This window comes from Bos indicus x Bos taurus, chromosome 10 (genome assembly GCF_003369695.1).
Source record: "Bos indicus x Bos taurus breed Angus x Brahman F1 hybrid chromosome 10, Bos_hybrid_MaternalHap_v2.0, whole genome shotgun sequence".
Classification (NCBI taxonomy): Eukaryota; Metazoa; Chordata; class Mammalia; order Artiodactyla; family Bovidae; genus Bos; species Bos indicus x Bos taurus.
Genome location: NC_040085.1, coordinates 9915061 through 9940672, shown reverse-complemented (window position 1 = coordinate 9940672; position 25612 = coordinate 9915061). Strand labels below are relative to the sequence as shown.

The 25612-nt window shown below is 50.6% G+C and overlaps 1 protein-coding gene across 2 annotated transcripts in view; it reads right to left on the bottom strand.

The window, feature by feature from the left end:
* The window catches only part of PAQR5 (progestin and adipoQ receptor family member 5), a 98563-nt gene extending 73426 nt beyond the window's left edge, over positions 1–25137 (bottom strand). Inside the window, exon 1 of one of the 2 annotated variants that reach the window (XM_027553081.1) lies at positions 25018–25137. The gene's annotated coding sequence lies outside the window, so the exon portion shown is untranslated. Of the gene's footprint in view, positions 1–11319; positions 11628–25017 lie in introns of those variants that run through there. The other variant, XM_027553080.1, reaches the window with a different exon arrangement.
* Between the last annotated feature and the right edge of the window lie 475 nt (positions 25138–25612).

Here is a 25612-nt window from a genome sequence, read left to right as displayed (position 1 = left end):
CCCTGTTAACTACCCCCGAAGCATCTTCCGTGGAAGCCCAAGACCTGGTCCATAAGCAAGCACTAACACAGGCTACAGCGAGTCCCCGAAGAATTCAAGTCCCTGGTGCTGGGGGCCTCTTAGACTTCTGAGCCTTCTCGGAGGGCCTCAAGGAGCTGACACTCTGATGCAGAGGTGAGAGGGACAGGAAACGGACCATGACCAGAGACAGGGCGCTCCAATGAGTCCAGAGACGCGAGAAAACAGGCACACAGGCCAGGTAGGGACGGTGCAAAGGGGTGCAGCGGGAGAAGAGCGTGGGAAGCTGACTTGAGCATGACAGTGGCGTGGCGAGTGCACGAGGCCGGCAGAATATTCAACACAGAGAGTGAACCCTGACATTGATGATGTTAATCATGTGTGAATGTGGTTCATCAGTTGTAACAGATGTGCCACGCTGATGCAAGATATTAATCCCAGGGGAAACTGTGAAAGGAGGGAAGGGGCAATGGGAACACCTATTTCCTGCACATTTTTTCCTAAAAACCTAAAACTGGGGGGCTTCCCTGGGGACTTCCTCTGCGCTTCCACTGCAGGGGGCACTGGTTCCACCTCTGGTCTGCGAACTAAAATCCCACATGCCATGTGATGCAGCCAAAAAAGGATCAAAGGACTTCCCATAAAAACCTGGGCTCCAGTTTCTCTTGACAAATCTGAATATCTACAGACCTAGGCCAAATTCGCTCACAGCAGCAGCTGCTTGCCCCTCTCCATGGGGAAAATGAGGGAAGCCTCTGAGGTTCACACCAGCCCCCTGTTCCAGTCAGGCCTGGTCAGAAACTCTGCATTTGGGGACCTGGTGATAAAGGTTAGGTTTCTGATCACAGGGGTCTCAGAGCATCATCTCCCAAGGGCTGGGAAATGGTGACACCTGTGAAGAGAGAGAGGAAGACCTGGGCTGTTTTTGGTCAAGTTGGATTTGCACAGATTGTAATTTAAAAGCGTGACCACATTTTGGAGGAGAAGTCAAGGCTAGAGATCAATTTAGGAGGCAGAGAGAGGTGACTTTCAAAGTATCTGAAGTTTCTCAAGGGAGAGGAGCACAGACTGAGGAGCCCAAGGAATGAGAAAAGGGCCCAGGACTAATGGGCCAAAACTGACCAAGTTGGGATGTGCAGGGCGGTGGGCCAGCCGTGGTGATATAAATGATTCTCTGGGACCTCAGTTCCCCTGGCAAGGCAAGGGTAGGAAAAGCGGTGCCTGGGGCTTGAGGAGGATGGAGGTTAGCAGCAGGTGCTGTGGGGCAATGGTGGGGAATTGTCGAGAGGCAGAGAACCAGAGCAGCTCCCGGTGGGCAGGGTGCTCATACAATCTGCTTGCATTAAAGTCGTCCCTGGGGCTGGGAGCAGAAATGGAGAGTGAACAGGAAGATGCCTCGTCACTTGTTCGTTCCCTTGGCATACACTTACTGAATACCCACTCTGTGTCCAAGGCTACGGTAGGATATGGGGATGGAGAGAGGAATACGACGAGCTCATGGTTTAGGAGATCGGCACTGACGGCTGACACATCTGATGGCCAAACTGCAGTTAGAACCAGATGCTCCCAGAGGAGCACAGAGGAGACACACTGGGGAGTCAGGAAAGACTTCTTGAGAAAACAAAGCTTGAGCTAAACCCTGAGTAGCCCGTTAGCCATGGAGGAGCAGGCCCTCAGCTGAGGGTACAGCGGGAGCCAAGGCACGGAGGGAGGGAGAGTTCCCCGAAGTGGTGGCGTAGGATGTGCAGTGGCAGGTGGCCAGGGTGGAGTCTCGAGACGGCCCAGGTGAAGACTCAGTGTGGGCCCCGTCTGATGCGGTGGGAGTGAATGCCCTAGAGAGCTGGGAGTCAGGACTGCAAGTCTCAGGGATGGTGACAGGAGACAGGGTGGCTGGTGACCCTAGGTTGGGTGAGGAGAATCACAAGGAGTGGATGCAGACCAATTTCAAACCCTGGCTTCATCATCTGCTGTCTGCTTTTGGGGAGATTACTTAATCTCTTCAGTTTGAACTCTCTTGTCAGCTAAATGAGGACTTCCCTTGTGGCTCAGCAGTAAAGAATGTGCCTGCCAATGCAAGAGATATGGGTTCGATCCCTGGGTTGAGAAGATCCCCTGGAGAAGGAAATGGCAACCCACTCTTGCGTATTCTTGTCTGGGAAATCCCATGGACAGAGGAGCCTGGTGACCACGGGGTCTCCAAGAGTATGACACGACTGAGAAACTCAGCACACACATCAGCTAAATGAGGATAAGAAAAGTATCATCGATGACTTGTAAGAATGAAAAGCTATGGCATCTACTAGAGAATACAACTGCATCTTAAACCATCTCAATTTTGCATTAATGTTCTTGCATGCTTCTTCCATCTTGGTTTATAATTTTGCTTGAAAACAGATGGTTTCCCCTTATCTCTGACCCACCTCCCTGGCTGGAGCTGAGGCTAATGGGCATGCCACAAGCGAGGCGGGGTTGCCATGGTGACTTCCCTGCTTGGCTTTAGGACTCTGAGTGAAAGGAACCTTTCCTTTGTTCCAGCTATTCTAGATATTTACCACTAGGCAATTACTGCACATCTTAAAAAAAAAAAAAAGGGCAAATGATACTCTTTAGTATCTTTGTAGAGAAAAATTGGAAACAATCCAAATTTCTGGCAATAGAGAACTGTCTGCATAAGTTACTGTACATCCATGTAAAATTGTACCGTGGGCTATAAAAATGTTACAGATCTACAGTTATGGACAGGAAACGGTGTCATGACATGCTGTTAAATGAAAAAAGCAGGTTATGGAACAGCATAAATCTTGTAACGGCATCTATATAAAACTGTGTTCCAGTTAACTGCTTGTATTTATGGACAGAAAAGTGTTTGAAAGGCTGTTTCTCAAAGTGTTCACAGTAGTTCTCTCTAGACGGTAGGGTTTACGTCTTGAGATCTGCTTTATTCTCTTCTTTCTACTTTTCCATAACACTAGAGTTTGTGTATTACACTAGAGCATCTGTATTACTATTTATGTATTCATTCATTCATTTTTTTTTTAAACCAAAGCAACAATGCTATTATAAGGAAATAAATGAAGAATGCTCCAACTGTTGGCCAGTCTTGGAGGAATTAGCTATGTGGGCCAGCCCACGGGTAGTACACATTGGCATTTCCTCATACACCCACCTGAGAAGCTCTTGTATCAAGCTCTAGTATCAGCCTGCCTGCTGGCCCAGGGCAACACTGGCTTTGCGTCCCCCACTCACAGCACTGGCATTCAGTTTCCAAAACCACACATTTTGGAGATGCCACTGCCTTTCCCCAAGTGGAAGGCCTAAGGGGGCTCCCTCTGTTCCAGGTGTGGTGAACAGGGTGGGGGACAGGGGTGTCCTGCACTGGGAGCACAGTAAGCTCATGGGCAGTAGACACAGTGAATCTGCTCTGTGTGCTGGGCGCTGGGTATATACAGTTCCAGGCTGATACAGGCCTGTCCCAGTGGGACTCCAGTCTAGAGGAGGCAGGAACCCAGGAAGGGCTGGGAAATTCAAATAACTCCTCAGAGTTCCTGCAAGGCTCCCTGACTCACAGTGCACACTTTATGTTCCTACAACAAAACTCTGGGGTCCCTTCTGGAAGGTCCCAGGGGACCCCGCTCCTTATAAGACACACCCTCAAGCCAGCAGCAGCCTCACCTCTCAGCAGCCTTGCCACACCCCCGATGCCCCAGCACCCACCACTGTCCTTGAACGCACTGGACTTCCACACTGCCATGTTTTTGCACTTGCGGTTTACTCCGGGAGAGACACCCCTTCCTCCACCTTCTCTTTTTGATGAAATCCAGTAATGGCTCCAGGCTACCCCCAGTATCACCTGCAAGGGTTGTAGCGCTCCCTTTGTAAACCTCACACTGAAATGCTTGTGCTCTGGCTCCCCTGAGTCAAGGCTGGTGGGGCCTGGCTTATTCACTGCTGTGTCTGAGGTGCCCCGCCCAGCACCGGGCACAGTGCCACTGTGGAATGAACACATGTTTACCGAACAACTGAACAATTCTCCCATCTACCACACTCTGAAACCTACAAGCAGGGTCTGGTCCCTTTGCCTAGAAACTTTCACCCAGTTGGTTGCATGCTCTCTTCATGAATCCTGCACTTCCAGCCCAAATGGTCTATTTCACTTGGTCTAAAATTTTCATTTCAAAATTTTTAAGATCTGAAATCTCAAACCAACTGTAAAAAAAAAATACATGTGACAACTGGGAAAATCTGAATGCCGATAAAAGAAATTCTTGATAACAAGAAACGATCAATTATTAAGATGTAATAATAGTATGATGGTTACATTTTTTTACAGGGCCCTTTTAACTTAGAGATATACACTGCAGTAATCACAGAGATGAGATGATGTCTGAATCGGCTTCAAGAGAAGCTGGCAGGAGCAGGGTGCCTGGGTGTGGGCACCAGAGAAACAAGACTGGCCATGAGCTGATCACTGTTGAGGCCAAGCATGATAGTTCCTTATACCAATCTCTCAAAATCTATGTTTTTAAAAGGAGATAATTACAACATTAAAAAAAAATCCTGCTGAAATGTGAAACACGTCTTGAGTCCTTCTCAGGCGTTGCATGGAAGCAGACAAAGCAAAATGCTGTTGCAAGAATAATTATTACTCTGTTCACAGACTTTCCTCACATGTGGAATATCAACATGACAGTTTTGAAACTGATACAGGAAGTGTTGCGTCAGAATTGCCATCTGAACAAGATAAAACTGAAGAACTGAAGGACAAACCGGAAACGCTTTAGAAGCAAAAACTATGGCTCCTTGTAAATAAAGGACTGCAGTCCCAGGAAAAAAAGCCCAAAGGCCTTGTCAGCGGAAAATATTTGAAGATATCTCACAGATACATCTTCCTACCATTCCTCAACTAGGGGAGGGTCAGGAAAAGCTTTCTCTAGAAAATTTTATAGCAAAAGATACTTGTGACCTAATGAGTCTGCCAACTTTGATGTTAAGATTCTGCTCTAGAAGGAATAAAATAATAGCTCGTCTTCCATTTTCTCATGACTAGATTTTGTGTTTTTAACATATACAGATTTCAATGTTTTGAATATGTCATTTTCGTTACCTGACAGGGTCTGTTTTTCTCTTTACATTTACTTGAGGTTCCAAAATATTACACATTTCTTGTCTTTAAAATTATTACATGTTTGCTTTTACTGATTTAAATTTTTAAATACCTTCTTATAAAATACAAAGATGTACTCTAGTATTAGGTGATATATACAAGACAGCCTCGGCTGTTTTCCTCAAGTGTGACTATTTCAAGTGTAACCGTGTGTAACACACAGTTGAGCTGGACAGGTGGGTCTCAGGCATCTAGCCCAGTGGTCCTCAGCTCTGGATACACCTTAAAACTACCTGAGTGTGCGTGCGTGCTCAGTTGTGTCTGACTCTGCGACCCCATGAACTGCAGGCTTCTCCGTCCATGGGATTCTCCAGGCAAGAATACTGGAGTGGATTGCCATCTCCTTCTCCAGGGGATCTTCCTGACTCAGGAAACAAACCCATGTCTCCTGCATTGGCAGGTAGATTCTTTACCACTGAGCCACCTGAGAAGCCCTAAAACTACCCAGGGAGTTTTATGATGCACTGATGCCTGGACCCACTGCTCACTTAAGCAAAGCCCTCCGAAGGTCAGGGAGAGGAGGAGGAGCCCAGCTGACCCTACAGCATGGCCAGGGTGAGAATGCTCAGATTCTAGGCCAACGTGAGAGCTGAGCTGGTCCACCACTGTGCCCTGGAGAATCAGGACCAGGGTGCCTAGTCCACACAGCTTGTTGGCTTCCAGGGTGAGTGCAGCAGGTGGGTCCGTTCCCCAAGGGTGGAAAAGGGTGAGTCCCTGCCGACTTGATGGCAGGTGAACTAGGCCCTGACTGCTGGGGTTCCCCTCACCCCAACAGGAAGTGTCAGGCTTCTGGGGACAGCACGATCCTATCTGCACTCTCCTCCCAGGCTGCTAATCTGATCAGAAACTTGAAGTCTGAGATAAGGCTGTCAGCCTGTGGGATGGAGCCCAGATCACAGGAGGAAGGAAAGCAGGGAGACCCAGGGAGGACTCGGGGTGAGGAGGGGGCAGCCCTGGAAGCCTGTAAGAGGCCATGCAGCCCGCAAGGGCAGAAGCAAGGCCCCCTCCCCCTGCCCACGGAGATGGAGCCCCTGGGAGGCAGGTGTCAGCTCAAGCCACAGAGGCACTGCTCTCCAGCAAGGGGGCTGCTCCATGCACACTGAGCTCCCCACGGGAAAATGTCCAGGTGGGGCCTGGGGTGCTCACTCTGGAGAAGGGGCAAAGTTAGAGGCAGGAGCCTGGAAAAGCACTCTAGCGGTAAGTCCCAAACTCACCCGTGCACTCAAATAACCCAGGGGCTGTGAACACATGAACCTACTGGGTCAGTCCATCTCACGCTTTTTCAATCAGATGCCCCAGTAGGGGAACCTGGGTGGCATTCCCAGTCTCAAGCCCCAGTGGGGAACCCACTGCCTTGAGCTTCTGAGATCAGTCACCTCTACACGGCCCAGAATTCACCGCACACTGCAAGACTTTAGGTTGGAATCCACATCGCTTGGTGAGCAGGTGGTACAGGAAAGCATGACCACCCTCACAGAGAAGAATCCCTTCTTTCTGCCCAGTAGTGAAACTGTGAAGGAGCCACGGAGGGTGGGAGGCAGACTTCTCTGAGTGGCCGCCGGCCTCCTGGACACACCCACCTGGGTGATTCCCAGGTGACTCCCCTCCACAACTGAGGCATCATCCAACCAAACCACTCTGTACACACTGGTCCCTCTGCTCTGAGATGCCTCTGCCCTCCCTCCATGTCTGCCTGGAAAATTCCACCGCACCTTCAGTGTCCGCCCGAGCCCCACTCCGTCCGGCTCCAGTGCCCCTGACCTGCCCTCTGTTCCCAGGCCCTCTGGGCCTCCCTGCTGCACTTCAAGCTGCATGAGTGCTCCGGGACTACATCTGACCCCACCTTGCTCCATGATGGGTGTCCAGAACCAAGCACTGCATCTGACATGTAGCGGAGCACTCGGAAAAGACCTGTGCTGTGGCCGAGAAGTCCTGAGAAGGAGCCCAGAGCAAGGATGTGGGAGCAGTGAGAGAAGGCTCCCGGGGGAGGCAGCACTGGAAGTGGGCCACAAATGAGGGGGAGCACTTGCTTTGGCAGAGAGGAGGGAAGGGAGAGGAGCTTGCGAGCAAAGGCCCAGAGAGGGGAAATGGGCCGGCCACAGCAGGGAGGTTTGCTGCTGCTGAACTCAGAGACAAGAGATGAGAGGACAGCTGGGGGCGGGGGCAGAGCACAGGGAGCCCCCGGGTGCACCCCTCCTCCTGGTCATGGAGCTCAGCATTCCCTCCTGCCTCCCTCCTCAGATGATTTGCATTCTGAGCAGCTTTCCTTGGCAATCATTAACTCTGAGCTTCACCCATTGGGACTGGGGGGGAATTATTTACTGATCAAGCTGGCAAGTGAGCCATTTCATGTAATTATTACCCAGAGAACAGAGCCCACAAGCAAGGGGAAACTGTCATGGGCAGCCAGGGAGGTGTAACTGGCAGGAGGAAGTCACATGGACCAGGCAGGGGACTGGCATGTGCCCAGACCTTCAACAGAGACTAGAGGACATTGGGGATCAGAGAAGGATATGGGGCCCAGGGCGGGGGAAGAACAGAGGGCCCATGTGACTTTACAGGTGGCCCCACAGACAATGAGAAGCTTAGATGGCAGGAACCTCTATAATATACAATTATTCCCATCAGTGATGAAAGAGTCTGGGCCTTGGCGTCAGGGGGACCTGGCTTTGAGTCCTGAGATCTCTCTAGGCCCCACTTTCCTCCTCTGTAAATGGGGATGACGATGGTGATTTGAAATTCTACTTACTGAGTACTTGGTCTATTCCAAGACTTTTATGGGCATTTTACACTCCAATGAATTTTCACAATCAGCCTCCAGGTGTGTGTGTGTTAGTCACTCAGTTGTATCCAACTTTTATAGACTCCATGGACTGTCAACCACAAGGCTCTATCTGTGGAATTTTCCAGGCAAGAATATTAAAGCAGGGATCAGAAAGTCCCCTGGGGATTTCCTTCTCCAGGAGATCTTCCTGATCCAGCGATCGAACTTGGCTCTCCTACATTGCATAGGCTCTTTATAATCCTCAGAGTGATTATGTCATTGGCCTGTTTCAAGCATTAACAAGAGCCTGTGTTAAGGCCAAGGTGCACAGTAAGCGTCCATAAAGTCGCCTGCCTGTATGACATTATTATGACGGACGATGTTCCTGGCTGGGCTGTCGCAGGCTACAAGGGAAACCACAAAACAGATCCTCCTTCCTCCTCACAAGGACACTATTCTTCCTGCTAACCCAATGTCAAAAGCAACACATTTCACAATATTTGAATACAACAGTAGATTAAGAGCCCCAGTGGCAAAATGTGACACAAGGTCATTATTCTAGTATTATTAAGCACAGGTTTGTTTTTTTTTTAAGGACTGAGGAAAAATGAATTATTCAAAATACCAGGAAGAATGAAAATAATAATAGGTGCCTTCAAATCAGCCCCCAAGAAGGTGCAGCCAGAGCTGGGAAGGTGTAAATAGTTAAGCCTTGCCCTGCCTGACCTCTGCTGCCAGAGGCCCCCGCGGCTGCAGCCTGGCCTTGAGTCCTGTCTGGAGGCCGGCCTAGAACCCGGCAGGATCTGCTAGAGGCCAGTAGTGCTGGATCAGCCAGCTGGCGACAGTGGGTGCAGGTTCTGGCTGCAGCCATCCCCGGCCATCCCTGCCTGCCCCCAGAGTCCCGACAGCCTCTGCTTATTGTGGGCAGTGATACACTTTGCCCAGGGGTGGAAAGCTGGGAAAGCCAAAGTCACTCAGCCATTCAGTCATGTCTAACCCTTTGCGACCCCATGGACTGTAGCCCACCAGGTTCCTCTGTTCATGGAATTCTCTAAGCAAGAATACTGGAGTGAGTAGCCATTCCCTTCTCCAGGGGATTTTCCCGACCCAGGGATTGAACCCAGGTCTCCTGCACTTCAAGCAGACTGAATGAAAAGTGAGAAAGGAAAAATCATGTCCAGGGTTAACATGCCTCTTCCTATCACATATCCCCACAGTGTCCCACAGAGTACTGGGAAGCAAGAAGGACCATCGAGGCGGAAACATGCCTGAAGATAGGTCCCTTATTTCTTGGCCTAGGAACGTCACACAGGGCTGGTATCTGTATAAGAAGGTGGTCACCTCTGCAGTGTGAATCAGGGGCTACCCTCCATACTGCGAGGCTAGAAATTTCACCATTAGAGATTCACTTCTTTGAGTCTTTAAAGAAGGCCCTAAGGAACATGCTGATACTTTGGAGAGAGGAGAGGTGTCATGGGAGTAGCGGAAACCATTGGAGAAATTCTTTTCCCTCTTACTTTTCATGCCGAGTCCCAGGTCTTCCTTTCAGCACATAGAGAATTCATTTCCACAATAACTTATGTTGGCTGGGGGATACATCTGAGCAGGAGGGGTGGAGCACAGGGCAGGGAACCCAGCTCTGTTAAGGCCCATCATAAACAAAGGCCCATCTTTGTGGGAAGAGAGCACTGGGCAAGGAATCAGGGGACCTGGTCACGGCTGACTGAGTGGCCCTGCGAGGCCCGGGTGACCCCACGAGCTGTGTAACCATCTGCACCTCAGTCTCCACATCCTAGAGTGAGAACGCTGAGGAGGTGAGGCTTGCTGGCACCAGGAGGCGCTCAGAGACCAGCGCGGACACACGCTGGGCACCACTGGGTGTGCAAAACATTTTGGCCCTCTCAAAGCAGGGATCGTCTGCTTTGATCAACCCCCCAGAGACCCTGCCCAGCCTCTGTCCTCCCCACACCAGCAGGACACAGGAACTGAGCCCAGGAGCCTGAACAAAGCCAACTGGAATGGAACAAGGCCCACTTTATCAGGACAGGTGTTTTCTCTTTGAAAGTCAAATCTGAGGCCTTTGCACAAGGAAGGATGGTCACAGTACACCCAGGCTGGTAGGGTGGAGGCCCAGGCAGGGCAGAGACTGTGTCCCCCGACCCCTCCCTCCATTGACCGGCTGCCCCTGAGAGCTTGACCACTGGACTTCACTTCTTCAGACTCCCCTTCTGTTCTTTTCAGGCCCTGAAAGAAATCTGGAGGGTGATAAGCAGACTTGATCATTAACAGGAGACCATAAAGTACCCAAGGGGCTTCCCAAGAGGCATTAGTGTCTGGCTTGTCCCTTACATCCGCCTGCCAATGCAAGAGATGTAAGAGACACAGGTTCAATCCCGGGGTCGGGAAGATCTTCTGAAGGAGGGCATGGCAACCCGCTCCAGTATTCTTGTCTGGAGAATCCAGACAAGAGGAGCCTGGCTGGCTATAGTCCATGTGGTCACATAGAGTTGGCTACGACTGAAGCTACTTAACAAGTGCGTGCACACACACACACACACACAAAACCCAAAGGACAAAACTGATGCTTCCAGAAGAGAATAAGGTATAAACCAGAGATGTCAGGAGGCCTGCTCAAGGTCACCCAGCAAGCTGGTCTTAGGGTAAGCCCAGAAGCCCCCAGTCTTGCTAAGGGACAGCCTAGAAGTAAGATTCCAGCAACTGGGCATCTGCTGGACTCAAAGAACTGTCTCTGGGAGGACAGTGAAGATTAAAGCAAACCAGTCCCAGAGGGAGGAGGGACAAAGACAACAGCCACTTTCCCTTCCTCCCAAGTCCTCCCCCAGCCTCACGTTTAAGCCAAATGTTTCATCCTCCTTCACACAATTTCCTTTTTTTTTTTAATTATTTACAATTTTTTTTTTCCAACCATTGAAAAAAATGGTGGTTTCAAACCATTGAAAATCTCTCAGGTTCTAGAAAGGATGCATACCAAAACTGTCAAAGAACTCAACTGCTGATGCCCCATATTTCAGAAACAGATGCCCTCCCTTCTTGGTGCCCTTCTCAGAGCCACTGCTCCCCAGCAAAGCCCGTCATAAGAAAGGACCCCAGAGAGAAGCATTATTGGGCCCTGATCTGGGGAAACAAACACTTGTTTCCTGCCCCGAGGGCCAGTGAAGGATACTCGAGGGACAACAACTGCCCAATTGGAAGCATTTTCAAAGCCTCATCATCCCTCACAGAAGTGCAAAGCCACAGTTCATCCAGCTAGCAGCCCCCCAAGGCTCCCCTGCCTGTCAAAGAGGCTGAAACACTGTTGAGAGAGCCCACAGGGGCTCCCTGTCTCCTGCCCCAACCCTTGCCAACAGCTCACCTGTCACCGCCAAAGCAGCCATCACCATCTTCCTGCACCCCGGGGGGACCTGATGCACAAGCTCCCTTGGGACACCTGGTCTTGTGGGGCTCCCGCCCCTTCTTTCCCCTTTGAGGAGACCCACAGTCTGCTCGAGCTCTTCCTGTTTCTAGAAGTCGTCTCTGCCAACCACAGCCCAGCTGGCTTCCCTTCATTCTCTGCACTGGCGTCTAGGGCGATCGAGCCTACTGGAGAAGGGGCACATGGTATCTTTGCTGGGGAAGCAGAACAGACGCAACAGACTTGTAAGACCTACGACACCCAGCCCAGGTCAGAGTTCAGGGCAGCAAGGTAAACATGAGCTGAAAGTGAGGTTATTTCCCCACAAATTCCACTCTCAAAAGGTCAATAACTCTCAAGGCAACAATAAGAGAAAAATTGCCAGGTAGCTTGAGTGATGGCCAAGTGTGAGCATGTGTTTGTGAACTTCCAGTGGATATACTGACTTGAAGCCCAGGTCTGGGAGGTGGACCAGCATGACTAGAATGGGCAAATCCTCCCCCTGGTGCACACACACACACACACACTCTGTGTGATCCGAGACATTGTGGACTGCAGCCCCCAGCTCCAATACAGCAGTGCTGTTCCTAATCCTGCTACCATTATTCCTCTCTTCTCCATGTTGTAAAGCCTTCTGGTCTTCAAGAATTCTTCTCTCAAATCCAATGCCCCTGGAAGAACCGGATGGGCTTCTGATCCCAGTGGAGGGAGGCTCTGGCAAGGATGAGGGGGCCTTCATGGGGTAGGCAGAAAGCACCAAGAGGGCGGGGGGACGAGAGACAGGAGGGTACACCTCTGCAGTGCAACAGGCAGAAAGGCAGGAGGAGGAGGGTGCCGGTGCCAGGAGGTGGTGGCAGCAAGTCTCAGGGGCGAAGGCGGATAGTTGAGTCCATCCAGGGACAGGCGTTCGCTAGCCTGGCACTAAAAGGCCAGAGGTGGACTCATGTCATGTCCAGGTCTCTCCTCATCCGCAGCTCCAGAGCCCTCCCCTGAACTCACAAAGGGAATCAACGTAAAGTCAGACTGCTCCTGGGAATTTAAAGACTGTTTTCCAAGAAGTATCCTCAGGACTCAGCCTGCATCTTTGGCTCCATGTCTCCCTCCTTCCCCACATGCATTCAGATTCACCTTCTCTATATATTGCCCTCAAGCCTCCTGGTTCTGATCACCCCCCACCCACCTGCACCTACACAGTTCCCTGTGCCTCCCTGTCTGTGTTCCTGCCCTTCCATGACGGCTATCCTCATCTCGAGACACCTCCTTTAGGAAGACCACACCGAGAGCCTGTTTGTTTAAGCACTCACACTGACGGCTCTGCAGGCTCCCCGGGACCTGCAGTTCACCCACCCTCAGACTCTGTCCTTCCAAGGGTCCCTCTTAACTGTACCCACAGGATTTTAATTTATGGTGTCTGCATGGCACATAGGGAGGCTAAAGACATCAAAAGAATGCTCTACTTACATTTCCCAGCACATGGAACCACAGTGGAGCACCAGGCTTTGGTCAAGAGGCAGAAGCAGAAGCGAGGGGAAGGCCTGCCGCCAGAGCCTCTACTGGGGTTTCCATGGGAAAGGCAGGCAAGGCAGCTCAGGATTGGCTGGTTTGAATAGTTTCAGCAGACGTGGGGGCACTGGGGCTGTCTCTACTTGCCTGGGACCTGGCACTGGGTTGGTTTAGGGCAGGGGAAATATATGGTGCATGTGAGAGTAAGATAAGTAGGGGATTCAGAGTATGGAGTCTGATCACAGGGAAAACGCAACCATGTTGGCCATCAGCTCGGCCCACTGATTAGCATGTGCCAAACAGAAAAGACACTATCTAAGGAAACACAGAATACCCATCCCCTCACTTCCCCTCATCCAGCTCAGGTTCCAGCATTTGTTCATCCACTCTTTGCTAATACAGTAGTTCTTCTGTTCTTTAACTTTTGGATACCTTGTTAACACAATCCCATGCCTCGGTGGACTCAAGACATCTGCCTTCTCTCTCCAAATTTGCTGCCACCAAGTTCCTGGCATCAGCACCCTCATCCCACCTGCCCTTCTGCCTGTTACACAGCAGAGATGTTTCCAGTCCTGGTCCTAATGTGGAACCTACTCCAACACTTCCTCAGGGACCCCTGAGCCAGGGACCACCCCCCCACCCCAGTGAACATCATAATTCTGAAAACACAGCAGCAAAAACAAAAAAACTTCCCTGATCAACTGTGTGTGTGGGGGGGCGGGTGGGAGGGTAGTGGAATGCTTGTATTTTATATTCCAGACAAAAGACTAGTTTCTCCAATACACAAGGATCACCTCTAATTCCATGAGAAGAGGACCAATAACCTCACAGAAAATGGGTAAAACATGCAAATAGACAGTTCATAGAAATGGAAATGCACATGGCTCTCATCTACGAAAACATGTTCAGCCTTATTCAGAGCAAGAAAAATGCAAATTAAAACGATGTCAAGAAACTATCTTTGTCTTCCAGATTGGCAAATATCAGTAAGCTGGTAACACTATGTTGGAGGGTATAGAAAAATGAGCATCCTCGTGTTCTACCAATAAGAGCGAACATTCTTATAAATTCTATGGATAGCAATCTGCTGATGGCTTTCAAAACACAAACCACACAAAGCTTCTGACTCATCAGTGCCACTTCTGAGACTTTTTCCCACATGTACCCACTAACACGGCAGAATGACTAAAGCACAAGAAGATTCAGAGGGACATTGTGATGTCCCCAAACAGGAGATTTGTTAACTAAACTACATGCCATTCATATCATGGAACATTACCTAGCTGTAAAGGAGGATGACAAGCTCTCTATGAACTTATCTGGAAGCTTCTCAAAAGAGCTAAGTGGAGGATTTCCATAGTGGTAGTGGCTAAAAATCTGCCTACCAATGCAGGGGACTCGGGTTCAATCCCTGGTCCAGGAAGATCCCACAGGCCGGGGGATAACTGAGCCTGCAAGCTACAACTACTGAGCCCAAGCTCCTCGAGCCTGTGCTCTACAATAAGAGAAGCCCACGCACCACAACGATGAGGAGCCTCCACTCACTGCAACTAGAGAAAGCCCATGTGCTGCATCAAAGACCCAGTGCAGCCAAAATTAAGAAATAAATAAGAAATACATTTGTTTAAAAAACAGAGAGCAAGCTAAGTGGAAAAAGATCAAGGGACAGGAGAATGCACACAGTGTTGCTACCCTTTTTGGGGACAGATCATGCATGCACTTACTGATCTGCGCATGAAATGTCTCTGGAAGAATATGTAAGAAACTGGTAGAGTTGCCTCTGAGGAGCAGAGGGAGCTGGGAAGCCAAAGGAAATGGGTGTGGAGACTTTTTCACTGTGAAATCTTTACAATTTTTGAATTCTGAACCATATACATTTTTCTTCTTAAAAAAAAAAAAAAAGGTGGGTATGGGGGCAAAACAAGCAAGATTCAATAAACAAACAAAACAAAAACGTCCCTATTGCACTTTCCTTCTGGTTTCTACTCTCTCTCCTCACCTTCTGATGACACGTTTGGAAAGGCTGTTTGCCAGCTGTCCCTGTTCCCTCCTGGCCCTTCCTCCACGACCCCAGAATGACCAAGTCACTGGTCTCTAAATCCAGTGGCTGTGCCCCAGTCCTCACCTTACTTGAAGGCTCCAGCGACTCACTGCAGGCCAGGTCCCCTCTTCTTCATCATCCTCGGGCTCCCCCGGAACTCCACTCCCCAGGTCCCTGCTCTGTCTCTGGGCTGCCTCCCCAGGCCCAGTCTCTGAATGCCAGTACCCCTGGAGCTCACTTCTAGGCCCTCCTCTCTGCTCTGCTCTTTGTGGGCCACACTCTCCCTTGGGCACCTGGTCTACCCAAGGCTAAGCTTGTCATCTACATGTGTGTCATTCCCAAACATGCATCTCCAGCTGGACCTCTCTTCTGAGCTCAGGCCCCCATTTGTGTTGGTTTCCCACACAACAGGTCCCAAATGTAACTCACCAGCTTCCAGCCAGTTTCATCCTCCACACCTGGATGGCTTCCTTGCCTGTGTTCCCTCCTGCATAACCCTCGAACCTGGCCACTCTTCACCTCCTCCACTACCGTCCATCTAATAGAAGCCGTCCCACCTCAGGGCCTCTGCACTCCAGTTACCTCTGCCTTGAATATTCTCCTCCATTCCTCATCCCTGCTTTATCTTGATTCTTATCTATCTTCTAGAACTCAGATTAACACCACTTCCTCAAGAGACCTTTCCTAGTCCCTAGACCAATGACTCTTAAATGAGGGTGATTTTTTTTGACATTTGGCAATGTCTAGAGATGTTTTTGATGATCACAACTGGGGTTGGGGTATGTGGGGAGAGGCCAGTGATGCTGCTAAACATCCTACAACACTCCAGACGGTCCCCACAACAAAGAGATATCTGATCCAGAATGCTGGGAGTGGAGATGTGAGAGCTCCTGCCCTAGGTTAAATCACGTGTCCATGACATACTTTCATAGCATGCTCCATTTCTCTTGAAGAGTGCCTATCACCATCGTGTCAATATTTAACTGTGCAAAGGTATTGGCCAAATTTCATCTTCTAAGCCTTAAGAGATGAATAAATAAATTAAAGTCACTGGCTTGGGTTTATCGCTATATCTCCAATTCCCATGCCCAGCCTCAAGCTCAGAGCCTTGAGTTTGGTAGTGAAAACATATGGAGAGATATGAAATACTCAGGGCAGGGATGGGCAGTACTGCAGAGCACTCTCCCCATGTCTTGGCCTCCAACTTCGTGGGATCCTCTGTGCTACCTGATGGTGGTCCTCTCCCTGCCCTGGACCAGCCTCTGCCACTTTGCTGCAGCACCTAGCTCTGCATAGCTTTGCACATGCCTCAAATCCTGTCTCCACCCAGGTGGTTCCACAGGCCCCTTCAAGCCAATGGATATGCCCTCATCATCTTGTCAAACTGGTCGCTCCTCCTGTTAAGTTCACCCAGCAGCCTCACCGCTACTCACCCAGCACAGACCCCGGTGCCCTGTGTAGCCCACCCACTCTCCAGACCTGCTCCTTCCACCCAACTCAGTCACCAGGCTCCAGTGCTTGCCTTAAGCCTCCTTCCCTGCCAGGCCCTCTGTGACATCACTTTCAGCTCTGCCTATCTCAGATAACAACACACCTGTATCACTTCCTGATTAAAACCCCCTTCAGTGCTTCTCACGGCCCACAGCATGGAGCCCAAGTTTCTTGCCTGGTCCCAGACCCTTCACCCTCCGCGGTCCGTATCCAGCCCCAGGCACAAACACCATTGCTCATCTCCTGCCGCAGTTCAGGCCCTCCCCCCTCCCTTCCCTCTTCCCCTTCCTGTCCCACTCCCTTCCTCTTCCTCTACTTAGATGCCTGAAAAGCTCATGTTCATCCTTAAGATCTAGTTCTAACTCTTCTTCCTCAATGGTATGGTGGTTCCTCAAAAAATGAAATGTACCATTTCCATTGAATCCAGCAATTCCACTTCTGGGGACATACCTCAAAGAACTAAAAGCAGGGACCCAAACAGATATTTGTCTATTTATGTTTATGGAAGCTGTACTGTCAAGAGCCTAAAGGTGGAAGAGACCCATGTCCTTTGATAAACAAAATATGGAATATTGAACACTGGAATCTCATTCTACCTTCAAAAGGAAAGAAAATCTGATGTATACCACACCAATAAACCTTAAAACACAATACTAAGTGAAAGAAGCCAGACACAGAAAGCCTTATGTTGTAAGATTCTGCTAAAAAAAAAAAAAAGACTCTACTTACATGAGGTACCCAGAAAGCAGCATGGTGGTTACCAGAGGCAGAGGGGGAGGAGGGAAAGGGTGGTTAGTGCTTACCGGATACAGAGTTTTGATTTTGTAAAGTGAAAAGAGTAGGATGATGATGAGGATTGTACAACAATGTGAATGTCCTTAATGACACTGAAGTGCACACTTTGAAATGATTAAAATGGTAAATTAAGCTATATGTTGTGTACATTTTACCACACACAAAAAAGGCAAAAACCAAAACTCACACCCAAGCTCCTCTTGTTGAAATCCCCTGTACGCCACCATTAACTCCTCAAACCCAGGCACAGCCCCATCCAGCACCCCCGATCCCCTACCTCACACCCTGGGTGGAGCTGACCAGACCCTCCTCTGTGCACTGCAATTATAGACTGACCTCTGCCCTCCCAGACTGAAGGCTTCTGCTGAAGAGGGCTGTGTCTGACTCCCTGCTCCTTCTGCAGCATCTAGAGCAGTCTCTCATCCTTCAATGAGAATTAGAAGAATGAATAACCCAGACCGGTCATTCTGGGTTCATACTACCCCAAATTTCACAGCCTGTTGCCCTCAGAACAGCGATTTACGCTAAGGCTCATTGAGAAACTCCTCCCATTCCTAGAGAAGATAAATCTTCACCCTTCCATGAAGCAAAAAGGTCAGAAGGGGCTTCCATGGACGGTTAATAAACAACTAACTCAGGAGGAATAAACAAAATAAAACCAGGGCTGGGCTGGGGTAAGAGTGCACAGCCCTTCGGTCTGACACCCAGTGCTCTGCCTTCCCTCCTCTGCGTGGCGGGTGGCCGCTGATTCACTTCCTGTGACCCCTTCCAGGGCAGCAGGAAAGGGGATTGTGGAGGAGCCAACTTCTCAGGGCACGTAGAGATGATTAGTCACTGGCTGGAAGGCTGCTGACCTTAGTACCTGGGCCGACCATAGGCCTGCTTCTCCCACGCCTGCCTCCTTATGGAACCCAAGGTCTGGGAGGCAAAGAGACCTTGGCCTTGGATCCCAGCAAGAGGACCAGTGGGCCCAGCGCTTTTCCTGTTCTCAGAGCTCACATGGCCCCCATAAGCCCTTGGAGATCCTACACACAGGTTCCTCACACACACACAGTCCTCACTTCCAAAACGGGGCTGAAAGAGAAAGGTGTCTTCCTGGTCCAGAGGGTAATCATTGGGAGGGTCTTCAGAGATCATCTAACCCCATGGTTCTCAATTAGAGGTGATTCTGCTGCCAGGGGTCAATCGGCAACATCTAGAGATATTTGTGTTTGTCAAGAAAGAAGCGAGAGGTGGTTACAGGCATCTAAAAGGCAGAGGCTGCTGTCAAAGCACGGGACAGCCTGGCAGCACAGAAGTATCTGGTCCACAGTGTCAACAGTCCCCGATCCCAGCCAAGCTGTCTCTTCTACAGATGAGGAAACGGGGGCCCAGAGAGGGACAGGGCCAAAACCATACTGTGAGTCAGATCGTGTCAGAATTAGAATCGCCAGGGCTCCCCACCAGCCACTCCAGCCTTCAGCTCCCAAGACTCCTGTGACTGACTCAAAGACTGGTGGCAAGCTGGCCAAGTAGAGGGACTCAGAACCCTGAGATCCAGACAATTCATGATGGCTGGGCTTGGTGCCTCTGGCAGGCTCCAATGCATCACACCAGGGCCAGCCTGACCACAGGGCTCCCACATAACCAAAGAGGAAGAATGTCTTAGGGGGCTACAGTGTGCCCAGGCAAAATGCCCATGTGAGGCTTAGGTAAAATTTACTGTATAAGTGCTCACAGAGCTCTTTGGGGTGGTCCTGGCCTGGGGTCAAGGCCAGAAGAGGGAACAACTCTGTAAGATAAACCCTGGGCAGAAGGACAGGGCATGGTGGAAACCATGCCTGGGATCACTGCTTTGAAGGAAGCTTTTTCCCTTGATGCCAAAAATGATCTCTCACACCTGTGAGCTCCTCCATGCCATTTCAGAATGACACCTAGAGTCACCCTTGCCCTTTTACCCCGGAAGCCAATACTATGTCTCCCACCACAGCCCAGACACCAGGGTGCAGGTCCACCCAACAGTACTGATGACGAAAACCCGTTACTCATAAAAGACTGACTCACACACGTCATAACAGGCAAACTTTTCCACCCACTGTCGCTGAAAGTCACCAGACTTGTAGCGATGGTGGTGATAAAGAGGAGGCAAGGAACAGGAATGTCTCAGCTATGTCTCATGTCAGGGTCTCCCTTCTTCACAGGAAGAGAGCCATGAGGAGTGGCTGAGGAACAAGAATGGGGCAGGGGAACTGCAGAGGCCTCGGAAAGAGGAGTCACCATTACGGACTCATCTCTTCACAAAGTATTATCATTGTTCCCTCTACCTGCCCCGCTCCATTCCTCTCCAGTTTTACCAACGTGCTGGTAAACTCCTACACATCCTTCAAGGCCCAACTTCAGGAGTCCCTCTCCCAACATCAATTCCAACTCCTAATTTGGCAAATCACAATGCTAATGGGAGAAGACCTGGAGGTCAATAGCAGGGGAAACGCTGAAGTTCCCTATCGATCTAACATGGGGGCCTGCATAGGATCTGCTTCCCCTGTCTCCATGTGTGTGCACACCCCCCTGGCCTCCAGGCTCTCTGTCCTGTCTGTGTGGCCTATGTGGCTGACTGCAGTAGCATGGTATGGAGGCTGAGGCGTCAGTGTCTGGACCCAGACTAATTCTGCTACCCCTCTCCCTGCAACTGTCATCTTGGCCAAAGTTATAGCTCCTTGCTGAGGCTCAGTTTCCTCATCTATAAAATGGAGATGATATAGTTTCAACCTCATGGTTGTTGTAAGGATTACCTAGGACAAGCACCTAGAACACTTAGAACTAGTTGGGTGTCTGGCACCCAACTAGCATTCAGTGAATGCTTATTACTATTACTAAAAATGAAGCCCTGCTTGTCCAAGCAGTTAGAAAAGGCAGGGTCTACATTTCCAGTGAGTGTGAAGAGGAGAGACACCTCTAGGGACCTCATCTCCTGTTCCTGCAATAACCTCTTTGGGAGGGTTTCTTGCCATCAGTGTCTTTTCCTCCAATAAACACCACATGGCTTGAGTTTTAGACTTGAGTTTTCCCTTAGAACACAGACGAAAGTCCTTTGCAGAAACAACAGTGGCTGGAAGAATGAGGCGGGGCACGGGACATTTAAATTGCTCAGTGCTGGTGAATGTGTGGATGTATCTCCCATATTTTCTATCCCTTGAAAGTTCCAGCTTCTACCCTACCCACCCCACCCACACACACCCAAGCTTCTCCAACCTGCTTGTCCCGACACAGCATCCCGGAAATTCAAGTTCTTGGAGCCTCCAGTAAACCATTTATTGGATTCCTAAGGGAGGCCTTGGAGCCAGGCGCCCTGAGCAGAACGATGTCCTCACTCTTCCGGGCCCACGTGTCTGGTTGCACCTTCTCAGACTGGTCTCTGAGCCTTCCCCAGCAGACCTGAAGCTTTATATCTTTCCCCAGGGCCATCAGGGACTTGACTTTGGTCCTCTTGGGTTCTCCAGGGCCCCGGGGAATTTGAAAAGGTTACCTGGAGAGAGCACTGTTTTCATCACTAACAGAGGCATAGCCCACCTCTGGAGAGCAGCAGTTTCTTTTGGGGATGGGGTCTGATGGGGAGCACTCCCCATCTGGCTCTCTCAAATCACTCTATGTGGATGGTGATATATTCGGCTAGGGGCTCCCCTCTGAGTAACTGGAGGCAGTTGGCCTGAAGGTTCTTGCTGAGGCAGCTCCTAAGCACCCCTAGCAACCTGGTGCCTGGGACAGAGACCCAACTTAGAATTGACTCGAATCCAACCAAGAAAAGCTCCACCTCTGCCTTCGAGAGGTCACTGCTTGTCCGTCAACAGAGGAGTGGATAAAGAAGATGGGTACATACCCACAATGGGATATTACTCAGACATAAAGAGGAACACAATTGTGCCATTTGCAGAGATGTGGATGAACCTAGAGACTATCGCACAGAGTGAAGTCAGGAAAACAAGCCACATATTAATGCATATATATAGAATTTAGGAAAATGGTATTAGACAATCTTATTTTGCAAAGCAGAAATAGAGACACAGATATAGAGAACAAAGGTATGGGAGAAAGGGGGAGGCTGGGATGAATTGGGAGATTGAGATTGACATTTATACACTACTGTGTATACAATGGGCTTCCCGGGCGGTACTCATGGTGAAGAACCTGCCTGCCAGTGCAGGAGACATGGGGATTCGATCCCTGGGCGGGGAAGATCTCCTGGACGAGAGCATGGCAACCCACTGCAGTACTCTCGCCTGGAGAATCCCATGGACAGAGGAGCCTAGCAGGCTACAGTCCATGGGGTCACAAAGAGTCAGACACGGCTGAAGCGACTTAGCACACACACAGGTATAAAACAGATCAGTACTGAGAACCTACTGTGTAGTACAGGAAACTCTGCTCTGTGCTGACCTAAATGGGAAGGAGATCCAAAAAAGTGGGGATATATATAAAACTATAGCTGATTCACTTTGCTGTATGGCAGAAATTAACACAACACTGTAAAGCAACTATACTCCAATAAAAAATTAAAAAGAAAAAGAGGTCACTCATCTCTGGGCCTCAGTCTCCCCAGCTGTACAATGAGGAAGGGCAGCCTGGATGTGTCCATTTATTTAACATATATGAGATAAGCACCCGCTGCACACAGGGCACTGCTCTCGCTCCTGGAAATAGAGTAGTGAATAAAACAGCCTAAAAGCCCTGCCCTCGTGGAACTGATCATCTAACAGGGAAGACAGCTGATAAAAAGGTGAAATATACAGGATATCAAATCAGTCAATCCTAAAGGAAATCAACCCTGAACATTCATTGGAAGGACTGGTGCTGAAGTTCCAATACTTTGGCCACCTGATACAAAGAACTGACTCATTGGAAAAGACCCTGATGATGGGAAAGACTGAGGGCAAGAGGAGAAGGGGGTGATAGAGGATGAGACGGTTGGATGGCAGCACTGCCTCAATGGACATGAGTTTTAGCAAACTCTGGGAGATAGTGAAGGACAGGGAAGCTTGGGGTGCTGCAGTTCATGGGGTCGGAAAGAGTCAGACACAACTTAGCGAACAACAATGAACAACATACAGGATATTAGACGGTAATAAGTGCTGTGGAAAGGAAAGCACAGAAGAGGTGTAAGACTGTGAAATCTAAGGCTTATTCCAACTGAGATATGCTGGGTCTCAAGCTCTTACTCCACTGGGTTCTCATTAAGAGCCAGGGATGGCAGTAGGAAGCCAGGCACGGCCTATGAGTGTAGGAACCACTGGTGTGTGTGTGCGTGAAGGGTGGGGGTGGGGTAGGTGGGGTGGGGGTGGAGGCCAAGTGCGGGGCCTTGAATCCCAGCTATGCTCTCAGTGGCCTTCTCCAAGTGGCCAGCTCTGGGTATTCTGGTCTGTTCTCAGGCCAAAGCAGACACCACGTCTGCTAAGGAATCCAAGGTTATAGGGTTCCTGGCAGAGCTTCAGATGTCTTCAGGGCACTGTCATAGAAAGTCTGCTACACTCTGCCTTTCCACTCGATGCTAGCCTTGGATCTCAGACCCCTCCTGTCCCTCCTAGACTCTCCCCTGTGTTGTAGAGTATCCCTTCTCCTTACATGGCTGGAGAGGGGTGATTTTTCACCAATTTTTAGCCATTTCTCTTCCTCTAGAGATTATTTTTGATTGATAAGTACTTCATGTGAACCTACTGTGTGCTCATTATGAGCAGTGCTCTTAGAGGGACATCAAGATGAGTGATCACTTCCTGGAAGGAATTTATAGCCCACCCAGGGAAGTCAGGCTAACAGACAAACATGGGAGGAAATGTTTCTCTGTTTGCTTTGCAGCTCACAGAGCCATTTGGACTACATACTCTTGCATGAGACCATGCAGAGTCTATTGTCCCCATTTTACAGATGAAGAAATTGAGTCCTCTTCCCTAAATCCATGGTTGCCCCATGGAATGGTAAGGAGAGGAAGAAGGGAATGAAGACTAGCATTTTCAAATAAGATTTCCTGGAGAAATGGGTAAGATTTGTATAGATGGGCCAAAGGCCCTCTGCCTCCGACCTAGAGCAAGGCCATGTTGGACATGTATCCCACCACCTGCTACTTCTCCTAGCCTAACCAGAAGTGGACAGAGGATGAAGGGAAAGCCCAGCTGTCTGGAAAGATGGGTGGGATTATGGACATGCTCACTGGCTTAAAAAAAAACAAGTTGGGTAAAGATTTCAAGGGCCTTCAGGAATGGCGTAGGACACCTTTCTGGTCTGACTTATCAGAATGCTCTTTCTGTTCCACAAGGGCAAAGATCCATCAGCTGGAAAAGAGTCTTTGCTATTTCAGGTTAATTCATTCCATTCTTGTGGGGCACTTTCAGGTATACGGCTGTGTGTATGCTAAGTCACTTTAGTCGTGTCTGACTCTTTGTGACCCCATGGACTATAGCCCACCAGACTCCTCTGTCCATGGGATTCTCCAGGCAAGAATACTGCAGTGGGTTGCCATGCCCTCCTCCAGGGGATCTTCCCGAACCAGGGATCCAGGCTTTCTTAAGTCTCCTGCACTGGGAGGTGCGTTCTTTACCACTAGCGCCACCCCGGCTATAGCTGTGAGCAAAACGAGTCTCTGCCTCCTGCAGACCTTGTAGCTTAGCAAGGAGCTTGCCCTCTCTTGGAAGGGCTTCCTGAGCGGATTTTATTTCTTCTTGGAAGTGTGCTTCTCTGGGCCTACCCCTTTCAGGGGAAGAACCTCAAGGGAGGGAGAGAAGAAATGAACGCTTGCTGACCGGGGGCCCAGCAAAATGGAGAACCGACAATCTGACTGTGGTTTGTGCTCCAAGTCCGCCACTTTTCCCCAGCAAATCGCTTAACCTCCTGGAGCCTCCCTCTTTGCTCATCTGACAATGGAAAAAGTCCTACTTCCTCACTGGTTAATGCGGCGGGGGTGGTGGTGGTGGGTGAATTCAGGGAAGCGCCCACGAGAGTGCTGTTAGCTCCTCTCTGATCCTCTGACCTCCTCCACCTGTTCTCTCTGCCTCTGCATAGTTAGGACCATCTTTCACCCTCTTCCTCACACACAGCTGAGCGCTCCTCGAAACCTAAGCAGGAGGAAGCCCGTTCTGTTCAAATCGTCAAGGGTTATAGAGCTCGCTCTAATCCCTGCCTCTGCCCACCCTCTATCCCTCTGTCTACCCTCTCTCCTTAGTGATCATCTTGAGGAGCGGGGGAAGGGAGAGAAGGGGTGTGGAGGATGCCCAGCAGGGCTGTGGCCTGAGGGAGGCAAGATAGAAGCCCGGAACTCCTCGTGGCTGGGCACCCAGTTATTCAGGGCCCTGACGGTGAACCCCACCTCAACCGGGCAGAGGGCTGCCCCCTCACCCGCACCCGGTCTGGCTCAGCCGAGTCTCCTATCATACATCTTGGCCGGGGGAGGCGGGAAGCACAAACGTAAACATCCCTTAAGAAATCGCCAACTCTGCCGTTCCCATCTAAGGATATATATTTTTCTTAAGGAATCAAGGGACAAGGGGGAGGGACGCAAACGCTCAGAAGAGCGGGAGACTGGAAAAGCTAGAAAGCAAACTTCACTCGGATCTTAGCAGGGACCCTGTGCCAGGGTAGCGGCCGTCCCACCTTCGCATCGGCTCCTGGGCGGAGGAGTGGGGGCAAAAGAGGCTGCGTTTCACGGCCGCCTGGTGCAGGGCCGTCCCGGAGTAAACTTTGCAAGAGTCGCCCCGGGAGCCGCCGCCGGGCTCCAGAGAGCCTGAGGGGGCGCCGGCCGAAGTGGGGTGCGCGTGGACGGGGAGGCGGAAGGACGCGCGTCGTGGGGCAGTCCTGCCCTCGGTTACCTGGGCTCCGAGGGTCCCGGGCATCCGGCAGAAAGGGCGCAGGGACGCAGGACTCGCAGGAGCAGACCTGGACTCCTTGCTGCCGCGTGTGCCGCTGGATCGCCGGCTCGCTGCACCTGGCTGGGCGGTCGGCGCGCCTCCCCGCGGGCCCCGCCCATCCCGCCCGCGGGGGGCGGAGCCGGGCGGGCGGGGGCGGAGCCGAGGCGGGGCACCGCCGGCATCTCCCGGCCTGCACCTAAGAGAGAGCCACCCACGCCGGACTCCGTGACGTCCCAGGGGTCGCCCCGCCACTCGCCAGCCTGAGGTGCGAGCCAAGCCTGGCACCCAAGTGGAGTCGGAGGTGTCCATGGGCCCCATTTCCCCTGCAACTTCCACGCCCACCTCCATTTCTAGGAACAGAGGCCTGAGAGCCCCGAGGCCTCCTGGAGGGCAGAGCCACTGAGCCTGCCTTTCAGAAGAATGCATGGGGTGGAGCACAGGGAAAAAACAACTGGGCACCCGCAGCCCCACCCCACCAATGTCCTGTCCCCGCTGGGAGGGTTTCTTGGCCGTTCGCAGCCCCTGTGGTCAGTTCCACCCAGCTGTCTTAGGAGTG